The 23,423-nt window shown below is 36.3% G+C and overlaps 1 protein-coding gene and 1 pseudogene across 3 annotated transcripts in view; both read right to left on the bottom strand.

The window, feature by feature from the left end:
* LOC113934132 overlaps window positions 1-7,069 on the bottom strand; it is a 29,401-nt pseudogene extending 22,332 nt beyond the window's left edge.
* LINGO2 (leucine rich repeat and Ig domain containing 2) overlaps window positions 1-23,423 on the bottom strand; it is a 1,255,110-nt gene that overhangs the window by 697,792 nt on the left and 533,895 nt on the right. The window lies entirely within an intron of this gene.

The following is a 23,423-nucleotide window of genomic DNA, read 5'->3' as shown; positions in this document are numbered from 1 at the left end:
TGCAGTAAGTTTCTAAAAATTCATTTGGATATATGTGTCAAGAACTCTTAAGACTGTTCAAGCTCTTTCAATTACTAGCATTTAAAAGATGTAGAAAATTAGACAATGCTCAAAACAAAAATATTCTACTTCAGGAATACTTTTAATTACATAAAAATGTAGGTATTTATACCAATTGGAAAGAGAATATATAAAGTGCCAATGGTGATTACCACTGGGTATATAATAATGAGTGGTTTAATTATTTTAGTCAAATTTATTGAATTATAATGAACATAAAATAAGAGTGCATCTAAGGTGTATCTTTCAATGACTTGTGACAAACAGAACCATACCATAATCAAGGTATAGGACATTTCTGTCATTCCAAAAAGTTCTTTCCTATCCTGCTGCAACAACCCCAACCTCAAATGTCACCAGGAAACACTGATTTGTTTTCTGTCACTATAGATTAGTCTTACATTTTCTAGAATTTTATATGAATAGTATAGACTCTTTTATATATGGATTCTTTCACCTATCACATTTCTGGAGAGTATCAATGTCACTGGGCTTTTTGCATGGCTTCCTTTCACTGAACATTTCTGAGATTTATCAATTTTGTTGCATATATTAGTAGTTTCTTCCTTTTTATTGCTGAGTAGTATTCTATTGTGTGGTTATACTACAATTTGTTTATCCATTTACCTACTGATGAACATTTGGGTTGTTTCCAGTTTTTGAAAATTATGAAGGAGGCTGATAAGAACATTTATGTACAAGTTTTTATGTGGACATATGTTTTCATTTTTTCTTGGATAAGTACCAAAAAGGAAAATTCTATTTCAGTGTGTATTTGGCTATATAAACAAACAAAGTGCCAACTGTCTTCAAAGTGGGGGTAACATTTGAGAATTCTGTTCGCTTCACAAATGCCAACATTTGGAATTGTCAGGCTTTTAAATTTTAACCATTTTAGTTTTAAGAAGCAGCATCTCATTAGATTTTCAATTCTCATTTCCCTGATGACTAATGATATTGAGTACCTTCATATACTTACTAGTCATTATTATCTATTTTCCATGAAGTGTCTGTTCAAATATTTCACATATATTCTTTTAAATTGTCGAGTTGTCAGTGTCCTTTACATATTCTGAATACAAGATATCAGTATTGTATTTTTTTTTCAATTTGTGACTTGCATTTTCATTTTCTTAATGAAATATTATAAAGAGAAGAAGTTTTTCATTTTGAGGAAGCCTGATGTTAATTTGTTTCTTTCATGATGTATGCTTGGATGTCCTGTCTAAAAAACTTCACCTACTCCAAGGTCATGATGGTTTTCTTGCATAATCCACTTTAATTTCTGTAAATAGTACAAGCTAAAGTTTGAGGTTCATTATTTTCTATAGATATCTAGTTCCAGTATCATTGGTTGAAAAACTTTACTTCAAATTGATATATTTTGGCACTTTTGTCAGTAATCAATGACCATTTGTGTATTGGTCTCATGACACTATCACACTGTCTTTTCAGTACTTTTTTTTAGATTTTATTTATTTATTTGACACAGAGAGAGACACAGCAAGAGAGGGGACACAAGCAAGGGGAGTGGGAGAGGAAGAAACAGGCTTCCCGCCAAGCAGGGAGCCGGATGTGGGGCTCGATCCCAGGATCCTGGGATTATCACCTGAGCCGAAGGCAGGCGCTTAACTGACTGAGGCACCCAGGTGCCCTGTATTTTTTTTTTTTCTTTTCTGTGCTCCAATTTAGGTAGTTTCTAAGGGCATTTATTCAAGTTCATTGATCTTTCTTTTCTGTAATATATTCTTTGATCTGAATTCCACCCAGTAAACTATTTTTCACTTAAAATATTGCATTCTTCTATTCTAGAAGTTCTCTTTGGTTCTTTCTTTTTAAGTCTTCCATTTATCTCATTATTTTCTGGTTTTGTTTTTTAAGTCTTGAGTATATTTATAGTAGTTGTTCTAGAGTCCTTGTGTTTACTAACCCCATCATTTCTCTCATTTATGAGCCTGTTTCTATTGGCTGATGGTTTTTCTCCTGATTATAGGTCACATTCTCTTATTTTCATTTCTAGTAGTTTTTGAATTCTGAGTTTTCTTGTCTTCCTTTAAAAAAATATTGAACTTTGTTTTGGCAGATAGTTAAGTAACTTTTGGATTAATTTTCTCTTTTCAAGGCATTCAAGTACAGTAGCCTTTACTGTAGTTACAGTTTGGCCCTTCTACTAAGGTAAGACTCTTCTATAGTCTCTGGATGGTTGTGAAGGTCTCTCTACTCTGATTAGACAGAGTTCTGATACCTCCCTCACCCTTTTTCTGTGAGCAAACTCAGGGATCATTCACCTAACAGCTCTCCAATGGATCTTTGCCTTGCAGAGTTCCACCAGACATAAGCATAGTTGAGTCTCCAGAAACAGACTCAGTGGAACCCTTATGTAGATTTTTGGAACCCTTTCTGTACTTACCTCTCGCTCTGCAAATTCCATCTGCCTTATCTCCCTATATTTTAATCTCAGTCTTCTCAAATGATCAGTGCTTCCCTTGTGTTCTCCCACCCTGCATTTTAACTGGAAAATGCCTCCAGGCAAAAATCCAGGATGATTTTAAGTCTCATTTTGTTTGTTTTCATTCTCTTCTGAACCACAGCCTTGTGCTGCCTATTGCCTAATGTCTACAATTAAATGTTTCATATATTTTGCCCATTTTTGTGGTGAGTTAAGGTAGGGTAGGCAAGTCTAATTCCAATTACACTAATGTGACAAGAATTGGGAGTTCCTAATTATATTTTTATATATGTCTCATTTTTTCAAAATTGTCTATCAGGTACATAAAACAATTTTATAATTGGAAAACACACACACCCAAAAACTACTGATCATTTTGCATCTTGACCCAAAATGATGGCACTGTAAGCTACTCTTGAGGTAAAACACCATATATCTTATTCCTCCTATTGTTGTTAGGCACTAGAAATTTTGACCTTGGAGAGATATGTTTTTAAATTTTATACAACTATGATAGATTTAAAAAAAAGTTTTTTAGTCATACTTACTAGTGTGGTTAAAATAATTCTTCCCTGCTTTTTGTTCCCATCTCAATAATGTCATTCTTCATGGTTGCAGTATGAGTTTTTATTTGTGGAGTTATGAAAAATGCAAGCTGGGCACTCAAGCAGAAAAAGAATGTTGTCTCCGGAGCCAAATCCCCAGTGTACAGAGGAATCATCCCCAAACCATGCATCAGCTTTCAGTACAATTCATAGCTACTGACATTTTATAGACCAGGAAGATCCAAGCTTAACTAGCATAGAAAAAGTAATACATTTCCTTCCTTTTGTAGAAAGCTGCATATAATATATCTTTGAAGACAGGGTTGAGATTATCACCATGTTGTTCTATGGATAAATATGGAAGTTCAGTTTCTGAGGCTGTGGCATAGTTTGCAGGCAATAAATTCACATAATGATAAAAAAATGCTACTTGTAGAGAAAAAACATTGGTGGTGTGTATTTCAGTTCAGTGCCCTACAGTGTGCTGATTTCCGGAGATGACTTCTAGTACCTTATACTTTGCAAACTCATATTTCCTGTCCTGTAGAGTAGCTGATCCTCCAAGGGTGAGGTTTTTTTTGTTTGTTTGTTTGTTTGTTTGTTTGTTTTTGTGGGGGGGGAGGGTAGGGTGCAAAACACATGCATTGGTTTGAAATGTGATTGGTGTTTAATGACAGAGGTAAGACGAGTGAATGTATCAGGGTTTAATGTTCTCTACCTTATCCCCTTGGTACCCTGTCTTCTGATTTCTGCCTTCATAAACTCTGCTCAATATTTTATTTCTGCTCAATGAAGTTTGTCTCAATAAAATTAGTTGCTGCAATTAGCTTCCTCAGCAACAATGAGCCAGCAGTAATGTGGTGATTTTATACTAATAGCTGGAAGTGTGGTATCAGCTAATGCCTCTTTCCAAAGGTGCTAGTGTTTGTAGATCCTTAACTAGCTCATCAGGTTAGTGGATAAATCTTTGCAGATTTCCAGAGCCTGAATAGATTTACCACTCATAAATGCATAGGTCCATTACCTTATTTTATACAATAAGTAGCATTTATCGAACATTGACTATGTGGCAGGCATTATACTAATGTTTTACATATACTCTGTCTTACTGTTAAGAGAACCTTTCAAGCAATCCCAAAACTAAACTTGTATGATACTGTAAGAGGCCATTGTGTGCGTATTTGGGTTGGCAGTGTGGGTAGCACTTCTGATATCATGGAACTGATAGCCAAGCTGTCACCTGGTGGGTGATACCCAGCGTTGGCTCAAATCCCTATCAATTCTGCAGCCATCTTGAAAATTGATGGGAGCCTCTTGAAAGTTTCCAGTCTACAGAAAATGAATGATAAATGGTGCTGAGGTACTTGACAATATCCTTTGTTAAATTTGCTTTCATCACTGGAGTAAAACAATTTCCTTTCCTCTTCCCTCTTCTTCCCTGCCCTTTTCTTCATACCACAAACTTAATCTTTGCATAGTTAAATGTTTTTCTGCTTTAAAGGAAAGGAGGTGAGTTCTCTTGGTGGTATGCATGGGTTGCTCCATGTTAGAGTCCACATTTGGTCCTTTTAATATTATTTCTATTAATAGCCAAACACCTAATAAAAAAAAGGAGAAATTAAATCTAATGCACAAATCTAAGAAATGCAGTTTGTTGGGTTGGAACATAAAATAAATAAAATGCAGATTTTGTCCTCAGGATGCTTCCAATTTGGCAGATGGCAACAGTAGGTTGAAATATAAAACTAACTATAACTAAAGAAAAATGTGACAAAACTATATACATGGGCTCAAGAAAAAGAAATAAAAATATGAAAACTTCCTCCTGGTGAATTTGGAAGCTCTTCAGAATTGCATTTGAAACAAGCCTTACAAAGAACATAGTAAGTTAACTAGTGGAACACATGAGAGAAAGTATATCAGATGGAGAGAATGGTGTGAACAAATAAACAGAGAAAGGAAATTGGAAGACATTTTCTTCTAACTTAGAAAGCTTTCTGAGTTCAGTATTCAAATGAATGCATCAGCAAGTTTTTCAAATTTAAATTGTATGTTTTAACTCTATTCTGATTGGTTCATCTTGTTTTCTATTATTAATTCTTCTAAGCAGTCCTAACAAATTAGTTCTCACTTGGCAGACACACTCAATAAATTGTTCAGTCTGAGAATAATTTGTCATTGTCAAGTTTTTGTTCATAACTTTCTGTATACAAGGCCCTACATTTGCTATATTTATGGAAATGACAGACATGATACAAGTAAAGCTCCTGAACCAGGAAAACCTGTAAATACAACCAGTATCTATCAAACCGTTAACCAGATTTTTCCGTTCTACTCTTATATATGGTGAGGCTTCTAATGCACTCACAATTAATCCTGAACTACTAAACAATGGTTACTTACTTACACAGATGAAGCTTGCAAAGATATTTGAAAGATATTAGTTTTTTGTTTTTTTGTTTGTTTTTAAAGATTTTATTTATTTATTTGAGAGAGAGGGAGTTGGACAGAGCATAAGCAGGGGGGAGGGGTAGAGGGAGAAGCAGACTCCCCACTGAGCAGGGAGCCCGATGTGGCACTCCATCCCAGGACCCTGGGATCATGACCTGAGCCGAAGGCAGATGCTTAACCAACTGAGCCACCCAGGCGCCTGGAAAGATATTGTTAATTAAATGTCTGTAATCATCAAAAATGCACTTTAAAATATCATGTTTAGATCTACAAATGCTGACAATGTACAGGCCACTTTTAGTTACCCTCAGAACCAAAACAGCTTGTATTCATAAGATTTTGGTGCACATAAACAAAAAAAAAAGCAACCTTTCATGGATAGTATAAAATATTCACCTCTTTAGAATGCATGGCTGGTTTTGATACTATATTACTGTTAGAAAAGATAGGACCATTGGAGAAAGCTGGGTGAAAGGTATAAGACACCTCTCTGCTTTATTTTGCAACAGTCTGAGGATCAATAATTATTTCAAAATAAAAAGTTAAAAAGATGCATTATTGATCCTCCCAGAATCAATGCTAAATTTAACTGAAGAAAAGAGATTGCGCTTAAGAAAGAAATAAAACCCCATGATGTTCTTCTTCTCTCACCTGTTCGTCCAAAAGAAATAGTAGGCTCTGAAAGCAGGAAAGTAGGGGACAAAATACTGATTCCTTTCATTCCCTGTGGTTGAGTATATTATTTGAACTGCTTACTGCACATCCCAGGGGAGAGTTATTTCTTGCTAGCTTTATTCCTGTGGCAGCATCTTAAGAACACTACTTACTTTTCTCCTTCATGAGAGTGCTTTGGCTATTCTCTGAAGAGTTTACCCTCAATGGCAAGGGCAAAGTGATTGGCAAAGGCTAGGTTTCTGGCCACCCTGCAGAGCTAGAATGGAAAAACAATGTGGCTTCCTAAAGACAGGTAAGCCACCTTCATGACCTTAGAGCTCTTCGTTTTCTCACTTCAAAATTCCAGGGTCTATCATGTTCAATGAAGTTTCCAGTGTACCACCTGCAGAGAGCTGGCTCATTTCTTATTCACATCTCAAAGATGGAATTATGCATGTACTGCATTTTTTCCTTAGCTCTTGATCCTCAGCTGTAGCTAGGAATTATGGAGACACTAGAATTGGCAGGCTTGTTGGAACTCTTACCAAGTTTGGCAATTCTGTAGCCATATGGTTTCAAGCTGGCTTTTCCTGCCTGTTTCTCCTGAGCATTTCTGGGAGTTATATCCAGTTTCAGGTGGTTAAGAGCTAATTATCAATGCATGTCACCATTCTAAAAAGCATATAACCATTCTATATAATACTTTGGTAAATGAGAGAAGTATTAAATTACACCAAATTGTTTTCACAGATGGCACCAGACTGACCCATATTTTTACCTCATCTTCTTTGTGAGGAAGAAATACAATTGCTGCTTGAGATGCCACCTCAGGCTGGGGAGAAGTTGGGGGACAAATATCCCGACTTTTCACTTCCTTCTGTCCTCTAATACCTCTGTGGGTATCCGCCATTAGCTCAACCCACTATTACAATTAATAAAAAAAATGCATGGATCAATGAATAATGCATGATTGTATGATAGAATATATTAACATCCACCATTCCATAATCATTGTACACTTTCTGAATGACAGAAAGAACACAATTCACCCCTGGTGTCTGGAAAAGTCAGATAAGAAGGTAGAAAGAAAAAAGCACAATAAAGTAGAAGTCACAGTCCCAAACCGCAAATGGTATACAAAGGCCTCATAATCTCCTAATGACATAGCTAATTATTTGAAACCATTAAATCATTATTTCTACTGATACAATTAAGAAATTAAAAATACCTGGTAAAGACCAACACATGGATATTGGCACTCCTCTAAATAAATGGTTATTATCACATTACTGAGGTTTAATCATGCGTGTGTGTGTGTGTGTGTGTGTGTGTATTCATGTGCTCATACGTTTGTCTTCTTATCATAACATAACCATTTGATTCTTTGCCTTCATGTGGGTAATCACCTTCAGTATGTCCCACCAACACTAGGTATATTTCTTAAGTTACTGTCTTAACAGTGCTTCTTAAACTACAGTTGACTATATAGAAATCTATTATATACAATGTTTTATAATAATATTTTATAAATTTTAGACATTACTTTTATAATATATATTTATACTATAAAATATAACATATAATACTATATATAAAATGTTTTAATTGCAGAAAACATTCAGATTTCCCAGAAAAACATGGGACAACAAAACAAAACAAAACAAAGCACATAGACATTATAAAACATTCAGAATAGATGTGCTTACATTTCATATTATGGCTATAATAAAGTCAGGTTATTCTTTATTTATTTAGAGAGACAGAGGGGGTGGGGGAGGAGCAGAGGGAGAGAATCTTAAGCAGGTTCCACACTGAGTGGGGAGCCCAATGCAGGGCTTGATCCCATGACCCAGGAGCCGAAACCAAGAGTTGGAGGCTTAACCAACTGAGCCATCCAGGTACCCAAGGGCAGTTTAAAACTCTATTTCATTCTGCCATAAAGGATTCTCCATAATATGGGAAATGGGCCCCTTCAGACAAGGGTTTAGGCAGAAATCCATAGCATTCTAACTTTAACCCATTAATAATTGAAGCAGACTATTAGAGTAATGTTACTAAACAGTAAAAGGGAATGAATACACAAACAGTTGTAATTTATTCAATACCTGTTATGTGCCTCTCTTTTCTCTTGCTGCGGAGTGCACATTTTTATTTTGATGGGTTAAACAAATGAGACTAAAAATATAAAACTACTGAGACGTGGACTATCTAATTTTTGGATTGGGGTTGTAGCAGTTTACTAGTAAGAAAACTGAGATCCAAATAAAATTACATAAAGAATCTTTATGCAATCTATGCAATTATTCTTACTTAGTCATAACTCATGACTTTTGTATCTATACATATATACATACTAGCTCTCTAGGACTCCTCTTTCTACCATGAGACCTTTATTCTCTTCTTGCCCTTATTTTAAGCTGATTCTAAATCCATCAAACATTCACTGAGTAACTATCACCTACCACAATATGCTGGAACTGTTCTTGAACATGGAGATACACTGGTGTACCAAATATAGCCCTCCAGAACACCATAACAGCTAGAAGAAAATATGATGAAGATTATATATATATATGTATATATATATATATATACACACACACACACACACACGTATAATCTATCTATCTGTATCATCCTAATATTATCTCTCTATATAATCTATATATGATTTTATGTATATATATAAAATCACAAGACACTGATGATTGCTATATTCTGTTCTTCAGAAATAAGGAACACATTATCGGAGGAAGTGCTTGAAACTTTAACAGGAAGGGAAAAAACTGATACTTTTTTTTTTTTTAAGTAGTCCTCAGGTAAGAATGGCAAACAGAAGCACATATATTGTCATCTTCTCAAACCCCACCTTATACTCACAGCAACCTTACTGGTGGAAGACAATAGAATTTAGGGTTTCATTAAGACTGTTTCATGATCCTTCCTGAGACATTTCTCTAGGGAACTATTAATATGAACTGGAGGTACCTCATGAAATGGAATATTTTGGTCCTAGGGATTAATCCGTTCAACAAACATGATCTGTCAGGCATTTTTTTTCTAATTGTTAAAGATGAAGACGTAGGAAGACGGAGCCCGTGCACCTCTAGAGATCATAGGTTTAGTAAACAGACATGTAGTCCAATCAGAGCACAGAGTGGCAAAGAGAGGTCAACACACACAGTGTTGCAGGAGAGAGTAAAGGAAATGGCTATATTCACAGATAGGAAGTTGTCACAGAAAGCAATCCGTGAATGGTGTCTTAAAAGATCAATGAAAATGAATCAAGCAGACAAGAAGATAAACGAGAAAACACATACAATGCGTTGACTTATTTAATTACACGGCAAATTTAAGAAAGTATTAAGAATTTAGTGGGGAGAGAATGGAATATGTTAGGTGGGAGAGAGCAAAAAATATAAGGGTGGGAAGGAAAGGTCCTGACCAACACCACACACAGATGCACATCCTGTGTGCAGAGACTCCAACTATTGGCTTGTGTAGTCAGAGAGGGGGTTGCCCAGTTCCGCCTGTTTAGTCTTGCTCTACCCAGACCTGAGGACAAATAAAGAGGATGCTCACTGAATGAGCAGAAAAAAGGGGCTTCAAAAAGGGCAAGAGAAGCCATCTTTATTCAAGAAAACATTGCTTCTAGGCATGAATGTTGAAACTGAGATGCAAACATCATAGGGCCGAGCTACATGTGATATGCTAACAAATCTACATAAAACAAACCCAAATGATAAATCCCCACATTCTAGGAAGAGATATTGCATAGAAAAGACATTAATTTTAGATATGAGATGATTCTGAGGCAACAGCTTTAAAATTGCACTTATAGATTTTACATGTTTTTTCTGTAAAATGTATATTTTAAAAAGAAAACTATCCATTTGGAAAGACTGGGCTGTTAGTAACAGTCTTGCCCCATTCCTTCTGCTGCATAAATAGGACTCAGATCTTCATATGAACCACAAGGCTGTAAAACTCCTTCCAACAATAAACCAAGAATACACTTTTCTCTCATTGACTTAGCCTAATATATTAGCAGGGATGTAATTTCTCTTGAGTTTAGTGCCAGGAAAACAGATATCCCCAAAACCAGCAACACATTGGTGCTCAATGAATATTTCTTGAATAAGTAAATGGTTGAATTTTTTTTACCTCAAAATTTTGATTTATTTTTTTGTAAAAGGCATGCACTCCAGAGAGAGGAAGTACTTTAAGCTGCTATTATGTTATCATACTTTAGTGCAATTAAATTTCCTGCCTTTTCTTAGAGCATGTTTTGATAAGGAGAGACTAAGGGCTCTGGATAAGAAAAAGAGGGATGCACAGTTAAACAAGAGGGGGAATGGTGATTGTAGGGCTCCTTCTCTTAATAAAAGCATATGCTCAAACAACAACAAAATCCAACCCTCTCCCCATTAAACTACTTTTGTTGAGCAAATGTTCCATATCTATTTAATGAGCATCTAAACTCCTTTTTTGGTTGCATGATTGATGCTACAGAAAGCTTTCAACATGCAGCACAATTCCTGTTGTATTTATTATAGACAAATATCCTTTCCTCTTCGTTCTCTTCTTCTAAGAACAGAATGTTGATTTTCCTTTTGGGACCATCTTTTCTCTACTCTCAAAGTAGTGTTGGTGGGAGACAAACCATAAGAGACTCTTAATCTTAGGAAACAAACTGAGGGTTGCTGGAGGGGAGAGGGGTGGGGGATGGGGTAACTGGGGGATGGACATTGTGGAAGGGTATGTGTTGTAATGAGCAATAAAAAAAGCTTAAAAACAAAAACAAAACAAAACAAAGTAGTGTTGGTGAGACTAACCCTTTCTTCTTGATTTAAGGGACAAACAGGTAGCCTGTGTAAATCACTTATCCATCTCTTCACCCCAATAATATTTTTTGATATGTAATGTAAGACAAGCTAAGAAGAGATATTAATTCTGGGATTCTGGTTGAAACTGTTTGAAAAGAGAAATTAGAACGTGAGGATATAAGCCTGGAGGTGCTGAGGGAAAAGGGTGCCTCAGGAGGGAACCAGCACTAGAAAACTAAAACAAGACACGCTAAGAAATAGCTTCTTGGTGCCACTTTTGAGAACCTGAATTAATCCACCACTGAACTTTCCAGTTATATAACAATTGCATAAATTTTGCTGTTGTTATTCTACATCTGTTGGACTGTCTGCCATTTATAACCAAAAGAGTGTTTCTAATAGATCAACTCTAATAAAATGAGAAAATATAATGATTAAAATTAGAAGGGTGATTTGGTAAAAAAAAAAAAAAAAAAAAGCACAAAGGACAGAGAGTTCTACTCTCATTGTGAGTTTGGAAATTTGTCCTGGAAAAAGATGGCATTTGATATCTGTCCATGATGAGTAGCATCAGGATGCACATAAAGGCAGTTAACCTAAGAGATGCCAGAGTGAAATTAAAGGAACTAGAGTGAAAAAATGCAGAGAGTATTCAGAGAACCACATGGATGTAGAGGGAAAATACCATTTTAGATCCCATATTTTGAAAGGAGGAGCAGGAGATGGGGAAATAGGAACATGGAAATAATAGAAGTAAGAAAGAATCCCTCAAGATCTGTAACTCATATTTTGAAATGCATAAACCTTGGCTGAATGAGGCTTAGTTTGGGTTCAAGATGATATAAGTTAAAACAGAAAATATTCTGACAACAAAAGCACACTATTCCATAGGGATGAAAGTAACAGAACCACAAAAAAGGCACCAAAATATTGTCTTTAACACAATCCTATTTAGATCATTATTTTTCAAAGAGATTTCAGAGGCTTTATAGAAGTATCTTCTGACACCTTCTTTGCACTGAAATTATATTAAATTAGAGGTATTACAGATATGTATCACTCACATCACTTTCTAAAGAAAACTGGCTTCAAGAAAGTTGCCATGGAAAGAAATCGTCACATGCCCCAATTTCCTGTTGGGCTATAGCTGATTGTGTAAGGGGAGGGTCTCTAACTCAAGGTGATCCAATACATGAATGAATAGTTAACCTTTGCTTCTTGCCTAAAAGACTTGCACTTAGTAGGAAAATCTAAATAAGACAATCTGATGTGATTTCACATGTATCTGAAATAGGCAATATAACAGAACTTTTTCAGTGTCGGTGCAGGTAAAAATAAATGATACCATAAACTGGGGTAAAAAATTTCACAGGGAGTCAAAATCATGGGCATGGGTAGTCAAAGTCAGTAGCACAGAAAAAAGAAGCAAATGCTCTTTTTACTAGCATTATATTAATAGTGAAGCACAAGAGAAAAGACGAGTGTTTTCTAACTGGGCTGTGGTGATCTTGAGAGCTGCTCTCAATCCTAGAATGACCCTGTGGTGTCCACTCCTGGCAGGTTTAAAACTTAATAGCTCCCGTGAAATCTTTTCTCCCATATGTTCCCCTTGTGTTTTTACAATAACTCCCGTTTTCTTGAGCTAGCTCGAGTATATCTCTTTTCTTTACATTTAAACAAGTGTTAATATATAAACACATTTATTCAGACAGGGGAACACATATTAAATGTCTTAAATATACTGTAAAGTTCATTATAAAAATGAGAAAAATGTTTCTCTTTTACAACAGTAAAAAATGTATCCTTAGGAAACTCCAAATTTCAGTAACATATATTCTACTAAAAATATTTTTGCTCTAGTGTTGGGAAGAACTAGATTTATAGAATTGCACTTGGCATGTTTTATTCCACCTAATAGGTCCTATTCACCATCACCTTTCATATTTTCTAAATTCAACCCTGCTGGATCTGATCACATGTTTCTAGGATCAAGGACAGCAATATCGTCATATGATAATGGCAAAAACAAACAAAACTGAATTTGAAACAAGCATTCTAATTACTTTTTAAGGTCCTTTGTGCAAGAGTTATTTACAGTGATTAAGTCAGGTAGCATTTATTGTCTGCATGGACCGGTCTTGAGTGATTTCTCCTGTATTCTCACAACATAGGATATACTACTTACTGTAATTCCAAGACCACAAACTCACTGCATAATGGGAGTCCTAGACATGATTAAAGAAGAGAGAGGTGGGGCAAAGAGATATGATAAAAGGTCTGTGACTCCATATGTTTATTATACTGGTATAGAAAAAAATTTATCTTTTTGGCAGATATGTGGCTTATTACCTTTCAACAATATATAAAATAGTTGGTGTGACCAGCAGAATAAAACCATTTAAAGCATTGTTGAATTAATGGCAGATTTTGTGTCCTGATGTGCTTTCCCAAACAAAAACTACTGGAAATTATACTTACCAATATAAATGCATACAATGAATTAATTAATGAAAGATCACTGATCTTGACAGGAAATAGTCAACATTTCAAAAGTCTCCCTAATCCTTAAAAAGGAGGAATCATTGCTGTATGCTATAAAAGAATGGGCATTTGTTTAAATTCAAGGGAAGATTTTAAATTAGAGGTCAGTTTGAATGTAGCATACATTTATAACACATATTAAAGTTAAGTTTAGTAATGAAATTAATTTATATACATTTATATAAATAAGAAACCCTGGGTACCAATCTCGCCAACAAATAACACACTTATATTCCCTTATTGGAAGTTCCAAAACCTAGCTTCTAGGTTTATACCCCATCTTTCAATTTAGTGTTTTCCAGCTCTGGTTGGTTGATGGGAGAAAAAAGGACTGCATTTGAGTCACTGAGGTGAGAATTGGACACAACTCATCATCTCGCTTATTTATGAGAGCCCACAGTAATTAATCATTACAGATTGTGAGTAGGTCATTTATATAACCATAATTCATAATTTAAATTAGAATAAAGGAAAAGGTGTGAAATGCCTTTATCCCACAGTCAAGCCCACAGCATGTAAAAAAAGAAAATCTCTAAACCAAAATAAAGTCTAATTTTTCAATTGTTTCTTTCTGCCAGTACAATATCTGGACCTACTAATAGTAGCCGCTTGATAGGAAGGAAGGGGCCCAGTTATTTCACTGTCACTGACATCATAGTTATCAAATAGTTCAAGGTCAGTAAGATCATGCTATACAGTTTATCATTAGAGACCAAAGACTTCTTAGAAGGCAATCATCTAGACAGATAATGTGAGGATATTAGTTGCCAATACAAAATAATCAATGGTAATTGGTATGGAGGAAAACATACTAAGCACTATGAGTATTTCATAAGACCTAGGTAGCCTCATCTAGTGAAAATAATGCTTAATATAACACCATAATCAAGTTCTCAGTTAAGAGTGTGGCATAGAGTGGATAAAAAAAGGCAGATTCAAGGTAATTTCAAGAGTACAGTATGAAGCCATGTTCCAAGCCTGGTTAGTAACTATCTTGCAGGCAGTGTGCAGATCGGTTAGAATATCAGATTTTAAAGCTAGACAGACCTGAGTTAACTACTGGATCTCTGAACTTAGAGAATTCAATAACCTTAACTATTTACCTTAATTTATCTGAACTTTAGTTTTTTAATTTTAAAATGGATTTAATAATGTCTGTAACATTCCGTTGTTGTCAAGATCAAATTAGAAACTATAGGCAAATTCCCTAGTACTATTCACTGGCCCATGGCAGGTCCCTCATAAATGGTAGCTATTAGCGTTTTTATTTTTGTCAGGAAAATCTCCATGGACTCCCAGGGAAACTCCATGCTAACATACTTTTCTCAAAGTGAGAGGCCCAGGGAAATGTCTGTCCTTCTATCAGTATGTCCAGAACTCTGTTTTTTTTCTGATATTTATTGGCTGTAATCGCTTTTTTTCCAAGCCAAGATGTTGAAACAGTCTTCTATGGCACAGACATCACTGTGTGAGGTGAGTGAGGTGGGTGAATCTGGTGTCTTAAATACTATGTAAGTTGAGATCTGAGCAATAAAAACTTCAAGAACTTAGAGAATTGTGCTAATTGAGAAAGTGGAAGAAAACAGTGAATTCTGGACCACTAAAAGCATTCTCTAATTTTGATACTAACCTATCCAAATGTGATATATGAAAACAGAAAGGATCCGGTAGAAAAACATCCACGATAGCCAGGAGAGCCCTCTTGTCCAGCATTCAGTACTGTTCAAGGGACAAGATACAGGATTTAGGGGCGGTGATGAGTCCAGTTCTCCATTGTAAACTGAGAATAATTTATTACGAAATTTAGGCTTGAAACTATTCTTATACCTTTTTTTATACCATCGAAGTAACTGGCTCATGGGCAATTTAGTTTCCTACGCAGCTTGTTACTAGGAGAGAGCAGCTGGCTCTTGGCAGGGTTTATACCATTCTAATCATTGGAAAGAATTCTGATTCATGAATTAGCATTTCTGATTTATGGACCAGGTCTTCGTGAGTTTCAGTATGAGTGAATCACTGAATGCACTGAGAACACACAGTTTCTGGTTCACAACCGCAGAATGTGGTGACTCAACTGAGTGAGGCTTGACCTGGATTATCTACAGGATTGTCTCAAGAGAACTTCTGAAATGCAGAAAAGGTAGCGCGGACACAGGTTTGCTTCTGAGACGGCCTATGCTTCTGCTGCCACCGCCATTACGCTTGCCTAGAACCTGCGAACACCATGTGCATTCAGTCTTTGCATCCCACTCCAAAACGGTAGGCGGAGATCTATTACGGAAATGCTCTGTTGCCCTGCAATCTATCACACTCAAAATATTAGTAGATGGGTCCTAACACCTCTCATTTCCCATAATAACTTGTTGTGGCTGCTTTAGTAAGATAACAGTTCCCTTATGTTTACTCCCCAGTGAGTAAAATAATATATTCTTTTATTTACCTATCACTGTCTTTTTCGGGGTTAACTGGTATACTGCCAGTTCTAATATTCGGTGAGTTTTTTTGTGAGTGACTGACATAATCCAGTGTCAATGACTTAGAATTGCTTCCTGTCTCTGGATGTGGACATAATGCTTTTGCAACATACTTTATTTCCTACTAGCTCCTTATTGCAGAAAATGACATATTTTATTCCTGAATTTGTACTTGGATGTATTTACTATAAAGACTGTAGAATGTTATAACATCATTACAAAGAAAATTATACAGACATACTAAAATTTCATCTTAGACTCTCAGTAGGCTGCATTTATGTAAAGGTTACTTTGCCCTTCAGGAATTCAAAAATAACTAGCCTTTCAAGGCTCTGCTTGCTTCCCCTAACAGCACAATAAACCAATCCTTCCATGGAGTTTGGGATTATGCCATACATTAACTTGATATATTCTCCATTTAACTTTTATTATTACTTTAGCCTGTGTCACCTTCTACTGACAATATTCTGTATGAAGTTATTTCTTTCTTTCTTTTTTACTGCTTATATAGCTTGTGGTTAATCAACCACAGCAGAATATTTAAATAAAATGAGGCCAAGATGTAGAAACATGTACTCTAAACAGAGGCCTTCACAATAATGGAAACGCAGATGTGAAATGCCTGAACACAAGGCAAGACAGAATGAGCAGTGTCCTGGATTATGTCTAAAGCACAAAGTGATACCCACAAAATTCCACTAGAATGATGACAGTAATTTATAATTCTCAAACATAAAGATGGGAAGACTGGTTTCTCTGTGAAGGCAAGGAAACTTTTCATAAATCCAGTCCAGATGATATTTGTAAAAACCACAATATATAATCCATTCAACATATGATTCTACCTCTATTGTTGCTCCAGATCTTTTATGAGGCAGGACAGCATTATTCCATGCTAATTATCTTGACATAAGATTTAAATTAGTAAAACTTAAAACCCTGTGTGTGTGTGTGTATGTGTGTCAAATAAATAAATAAATAAATCTTTAAAAAAAAAAAAACACCTTAAAACCATACCCTCCACATTGCCCATTTGTCTCATTGCTCCAAGAAATGGCCAATGCATTTTCATAAGGTAGACATTCACTTAAAGAGCATTTAGTAAACACCTCATATGGTCCAGAGAATCCTATGAGCCTAATGAAAATCTGAAACATACTATTATTTACATATTAAGTCCAATAATAATAACTAACCCATGAACGAGGCAACTAAATTCTTCTGACAGATAGTTTATAATTATTCTCTAAAATGTTATGTTGTTTGGTTTTGGTTTTCATATACCATCACATTTTAAGAAATTAAAAGAAAACCAATTGTCCTCTTTCTGACAGTACAGTAGAATGATTACATCCTCCAAATCTTTGGTACCCTTAACCCAATGTTATCCACTCCTTAAGTCATTCCTCGCCTAAAAAATAAAAATAAGAAAACACAAATATATGTGTGCATGTATGTGTGCATACACTTATTATATATAAAGAATCTACCAAATTCATCTTCTGTTGGCAGAGTTTCACTATGTGAATGTTTCCCAACTGTCAGGTCCCAGCATAACATAGGAACTGGGAGATAAAGAGACACCGATGCTTGTGGCCAGAGGCAACCGGCCTTGGGGCTTTGGCCACTGTACTTCTGGCCACCTCTCCCTAGACACTCTGAGGGTGGAGGTAGTCAAAATCTTGGCACACTGCATCTTACTCCACAGCACGACACAGACTGTGTCACGTATAGGACAAGCCACATGGTTCTAGACTTTTGCAATTTGTATGCCTGTCTTTTCAGTTAAAGCAAAGCACACATTACTTTCTGCAGCATATTTAAGACACAGCAAATGGAATTTTTATGCTAAAAAGCACTCCCATGGCAAACGGGAACCTTTGAGAAGGAACATAGGCTCCAAAGAGTAAAACGGCCAACAGTAGTATGAGTACAAGGAGTAGCCATAGTAATGGCTAGAGTGTCTCAACAAGGTTGCTTTCACTTCAAATTATCTCATTACATCTGAACAATTCTAAGATTCAGATGTTATAGGAAAAACCCTGAGGTTATAGATGTTCACTAACTTACTGTAGGTAACTCATCCAAGATGTGGCAGAACCTGAAAGTCCATTGCCCCAACCTAAGTGACCATTTAGGGTCATCTGGGGCTCCTAACAATGACGACAATGTTTTTTCCAAAAAAAGGAAAAAGAAACCACCACCACACACATAGGTCAAAAAACTCCTGTATCACATGACACTACTGAAATCAGTAAAAACCAATTTAAATTCTCTTTTAATTTTCTCCCATTCTGCCTCAATTCCTGCAGAACAGGAAGTGGTTAAGAAATTATGAAAATTGTAAACTAATCAGTGGATTGGGAATGGGAGGGAAGAGAAAGTTCAGTGTGGGGGAAAAAAAACCCAACCAACCAATAAACCAAGATCAGGATGTCCTACAAAACGTGAAACAAACAGAAAAAGAAAACCTAAACTGGAAGGCCAAAGCAAGAGGGCAGATGGGCAGAGCCACTCCTGTGGCAGCCCTAGGAAGACAGAGTTGAGAGTTTCCTGTTATCTCTGAGTCTGGTCAGTGGGTAACTGGGCATCATGAGCAGTAAAGGCTGAGCCCAGCCGACTGTGGCGGCCATGGCGGAGTGCTGAAGGCTGAATTGAATTCACTGGGAACACTCCTACTAAGTAGCCAGTTGTATTACAAGTCTGAGAGAGTCACTTGACAGACAGGAAAATTATGAGGAAATAAAAAAAGGGGGGAAAAGAAAATTGGAGACCCTCAGAATTGCCCTGAAGTACTAGGGTTGCCCCTCTCCAAACAAAACGTACAGAAATCATTCTAAGCTGACACAACTGGAGTTTTCTCGAAGACTCTGCAAACCCATGGGCTATTTTCCCTTTCCTAATCGGAGAGGGTAGATTGGGTTGCTTGTTAGCCTGCCATTCAGAGAACTCAGCTACAACGTTTGCTGATTAGTGCCGGTTTTAATCCTCCAAACTCACAAATGTAGTGCTGGTTGCATAGCACTGGGGCTTGCTATCCCCTCCTTCCATCTTCTAGCAATTTCGAGCTCCCCAAGGCAGAATGAAATACCCGTCAGAAGAGGTCACCTTTGAGATCTGAGATTTAAATAAAGTTTACTCCACCCTACCAGCCAGAGCACTGCAGGAAGATCAATGATTTCTCCAGTGATTTTGCAAATTCTTTGGGCTTCTGTTGTGACTCTGAGGTCTTGTTTTCTGCTGAAATTTCTATTTCATTGACATTTCCACTTCCCTGGTTGTTTTCTTTTCTCTGCTTTTGCCTATTCAATTGAGCCCCTTCTGTTTGACTTTAAAAAACAAACACACCAACTGGCATATACATATATTTTATAATAGGAGTGACATTTTCCCTACCCATTGTAGTCACTGGTACTGTATTACTCTCTTAATACTAATCTTTTGGGGAAAGCAAATAATAGCTTTTTAAAAAAAATTTTTTTGGAGGGGCTTACCAGTCTCTTTTGAAGGCTGTACTAATACAGGATGTATTTGGCAGTCACAGGTTAGTACAAAAGAGGACCACTCTGACTTATTCTTTAGCAGTTTTCCCATAATGTCTTGATGAGTCACCTGTGGACATAACTTGCTCACACAGGGTATATTGTTATAGTGCATTTTGAGCAGGGAAAGGCAAAGAGTTTAATAGGCTTAGAGATTGACTCCACCAGGGTCACATGATTAGTAAATGGCAGGACTAGCCTAGAATTGATTGTCTGCTTCCATCTGAGTCCCAATGAGACCACTCTGGGAACTTCTGTTGATTGTACCCTGCTCCACCATGCTCACCAGTAATAAAAGTAAGAAAAGAAGGTAAATGTGTTCTGTGGAAGCCACCCACCATGTTCACCAGATTTCTCAGAGGGCTTGATCCAATTCATCAGGTCCCACTCACTACTCCCTGATGCGAAATTGTCCTGGTAGAGAGATTTAAGGCCACTGAGAATTTATATAACCATATTAATATATGGTAGGTTCGTAAAACTTATTTTCCAAAAATTAAAGGGACTTTACATCATTTTACATCACTCTAAAATTTATAATGGGCTCCTCTCCCATTTGTATTCAAAGCAAATTCATGTATTATGAGCTTCCAATCTGTATTTTTGGATTTATCCACTTCCACAGAGACACATCCATTCAATTCTCCAGCCTCCCCAACCTCTAACTAAATTCACCATCCCCATACCATATCCAGTCCTTTCTGGTTTATGTGCTTTACTTACAGTGTATTCTTTAACTTCTTTATTTATTTGTATGAAAAGTCCAGTCTTCCAAGGCTACCTGATCCATACAAAGTCACTTAACCCTCAGCTTGATTTTTTTATTTTAATTAAACTTTCTTTGTATTTTATTATCATAGAACTTCATTCCTAAGATAACATATCTTCTCTTACATGATAATATTTTCTGTATATGTTCTTTTTCTTTACTAATCTGTAAGCACAGTAACATGTTTTATCCTTGTATATTTCATCTTCTTCCTCCCAAGGTAGGATAATATTATTTAGGACACAGGTCCTTAATAATAATTTACTGAATTATGTTAAGTCAATATATTTCACAGACTATTATTTGTGACTCTTTTTTCATTTATGAAACACCAACCATTGGGTTGGCATTTTCTAAAAGTTCAAAAATCCTACCAAAAATGAAGCTTGACACTGCTGAAGCCCACATTATTTCAGTTGTTTTGTTTCTTTCTGATAGATTCCACAAGTCTAGTTTAGGGCTCACAGTGCTTCTGGGACTCAAAGGAATGAACTACCACAGAGATAGAAACAGATCCCTGAATTGCCAATCTGTATGGATCATGTTATATACTTGGCAATGAACTCTTATTCTCAAATGAGGGGGGGAGTATTCCTTCAGAACAACATCTTGTTGCTTTTTACAGACATAACAGAATTATAAAACACAAAATGTGTCTGGTTCTTCAGATGATGACTTTGGCTTTTTTTTTTTTTTTAATCTAATAGAAAAGCATGTTCCTGAAAGTCCAGAAAAAAAGGGAAAGACGCATTTACTCAGGCAGGTTAAAGGCATCCATTTATGAGGAAAAGAAGATGGAGAAAGAGGAGGAAGGAACAGTTGATTATTTATTTACAAAATCCTTGTGAGACAACAATCATAGTATTTTAGAATTAGGGGCAAAAGCTTCATAGTGAGAACATCAGATTTGAAGATTGGATTATCAGTGTTAGGATACGTATCACATTTGGGGGGGATGTGCTAATTGAATTGATAATAAAGATATAGTAAAACTCAAGATAAAACTTGGAACAATTTTTATATTATCTATATTTTTTAATGAACTTCAAAATTATTTAGATAATTTTAAGAAGGAGTTTAATTCTTTAATACAAACATACTTATTAACCACTCTATTGAAGATGTATTAGCTAGGGCATTACAAACCAACCCCAAATCTCAGTGGCCTACCAAAATGGAAGTTTATTTCTCACTAATGCTACATATCCCATGTGGAAATTCCATGTGGGACTGCTTTACAAATCACTCGGATTTCCAAGCTTATGGAGGCTCCATTATCTTGTGCTAAACCATCTGGAGTAAAAGGCCTCTTCAGTCACCTTAGCAAGAAAGGAAACTCTGGAGGATCTTGCAATTAAATACTTTGGCTTGGATGTGATTCATTCAATCACTTCTCCTCATATCCCCTTGATCCTAACAACCACATGGCCTAACCCAGGAGTAAAGGAATGGAGGGGTGCCTAGGTGGCTCAGTCGGTTAAGCATCTGACTCTTGGTTTCAGCTCAGGTCATGATCTCAGGGTTGTGGGATTGAGCCCTGTGTTGGGGTCTGTGCTCAGTGGGGAGTCTGCCATCTGCCCCTCCCCCTACTTGTGTGCACACATTCTCTCTCAAATAAATAAATAAAATCTTTAAAAAAAAAGGTAAAGGTGGGGTGCCTGGGTGGCTCAGTCATTAAGCGTCTGCCTTCCGCTCAGGTCATGATCCCAGGGTCCTGGGATCGAGCCCCGCATTAGGCTCCCTGCTCAGTGGGAAGCCTGCTTCTCCCTCTCCCACTCCCCCTGCTTGCGTTCCCTCTCTCCCTGTTTCTCTCTGTCAAATAAATAAATAAAGTCTTTAAAAAAAAAAAAGTAAGGGAATAGGAGATGTATATTCCTCCCATGTGCCTGGAAAGAGAGGGAAACTGAGATATCCTCCATCACAAGATATAAAAATTCAATCAACCCATAACAACTATCAGCATTCTGTGTCTATAATCTGTGTTTTTATGATGTATTTCCCTTTCAAGTGTGTTTGTGCTGCCAGAAGGAGATACGATAATGAGAAGAAAAGATCAACACAAGAATATCAACACAACACAAATAAGAGAGTAAAATGCAAGAGTATCTTTATCTTCATGCCTTCTCAATGTATGTGGGAACTCTAGTTCACCCGATATACATTCTCTGGCATTGTTTCTGGCTCATCTCTGTTCTGAATGGTTGGTTCCCCCTTCTGATCCATAAGAGTACATGATATGATCATTTGGAATGTTACTCTTTTCTAAGTATCTTAGAGAAGCCTCTAAATATGGAGGTGTCGAGTATTACATTAATAAAATCTACATATTATAAACATCATTATAACAAAAAATAAAGGCAATCAATCCATGGAAATCAAAAGTGTTATGTCAATGAACATTGCCACTATACTCTGTAAGTTTATCAGTTTCTCATGCCAAAATTAAATACTAAAAATAACTTAAGTATTTTGCTAAATGGATATGTACATAATAGTTCCTCTTTATAGCTGCATACCTTATTTACTTGGTAACCAGGAAAGACTTTTTCCAGAGCAAGTTCAAAACTGCATTTACAAAGACTACTTTTAAGCAGGTGAGCAAGTGGGGAGAAATGATGTCAGATATATTTGCTTAGGACAAGAGAAAAAGTTCGAACTAACCAGATTATCTGTGCAAAAATGCATGGGTCATCCAAATCATTCCCCCAAAGCCCTTTTATGTTCTAAGACAGCAAGCAAAAGCAGTTCATGTTTAATTAATGTATAGCATATCTAGCATATTCATTTTAGAATTCAACTTTGAAACTGACATTGTAGAGTTATATCATTGCCCCTGGTGAAACAGTTGAGTGTAGGGTATTTATTTTCATTTTACCAGACATTTACAGTATGATATGATGGAAAGTGAACTGGATTGATTGGGTATCTGGAGACCTAAATTTCGCCTCATCTTTATCCCTTAATAGTAAATAACCTGACTTTTTTCAAGCTTCAGTTTCTTCAGCTTGGGGAAAAGGAGAATGTTTTCTATGTTCCCTTCTAACTCCAGCCTCTCTTGTCGTGGGGAATTCACATTCAGATAGAGGTGTACAAATATCTCATAGCTCTTCGG

The sequence above is a fragment of the Zalophus californianus genome, chromosome 13, assembly GCF_009762305.2.
Source record: "Zalophus californianus isolate mZalCal1 chromosome 13, mZalCal1.pri.v2, whole genome shotgun sequence".
NCBI lineage: Eukaryota > Metazoa > Chordata > Mammalia > Carnivora > Otariidae > Zalophus > Zalophus californianus.
The sequence above is the reverse complement of the archived record's forward strand: the minus strand, read 5'-3'. Positions and strand labels throughout refer to the sequence as shown.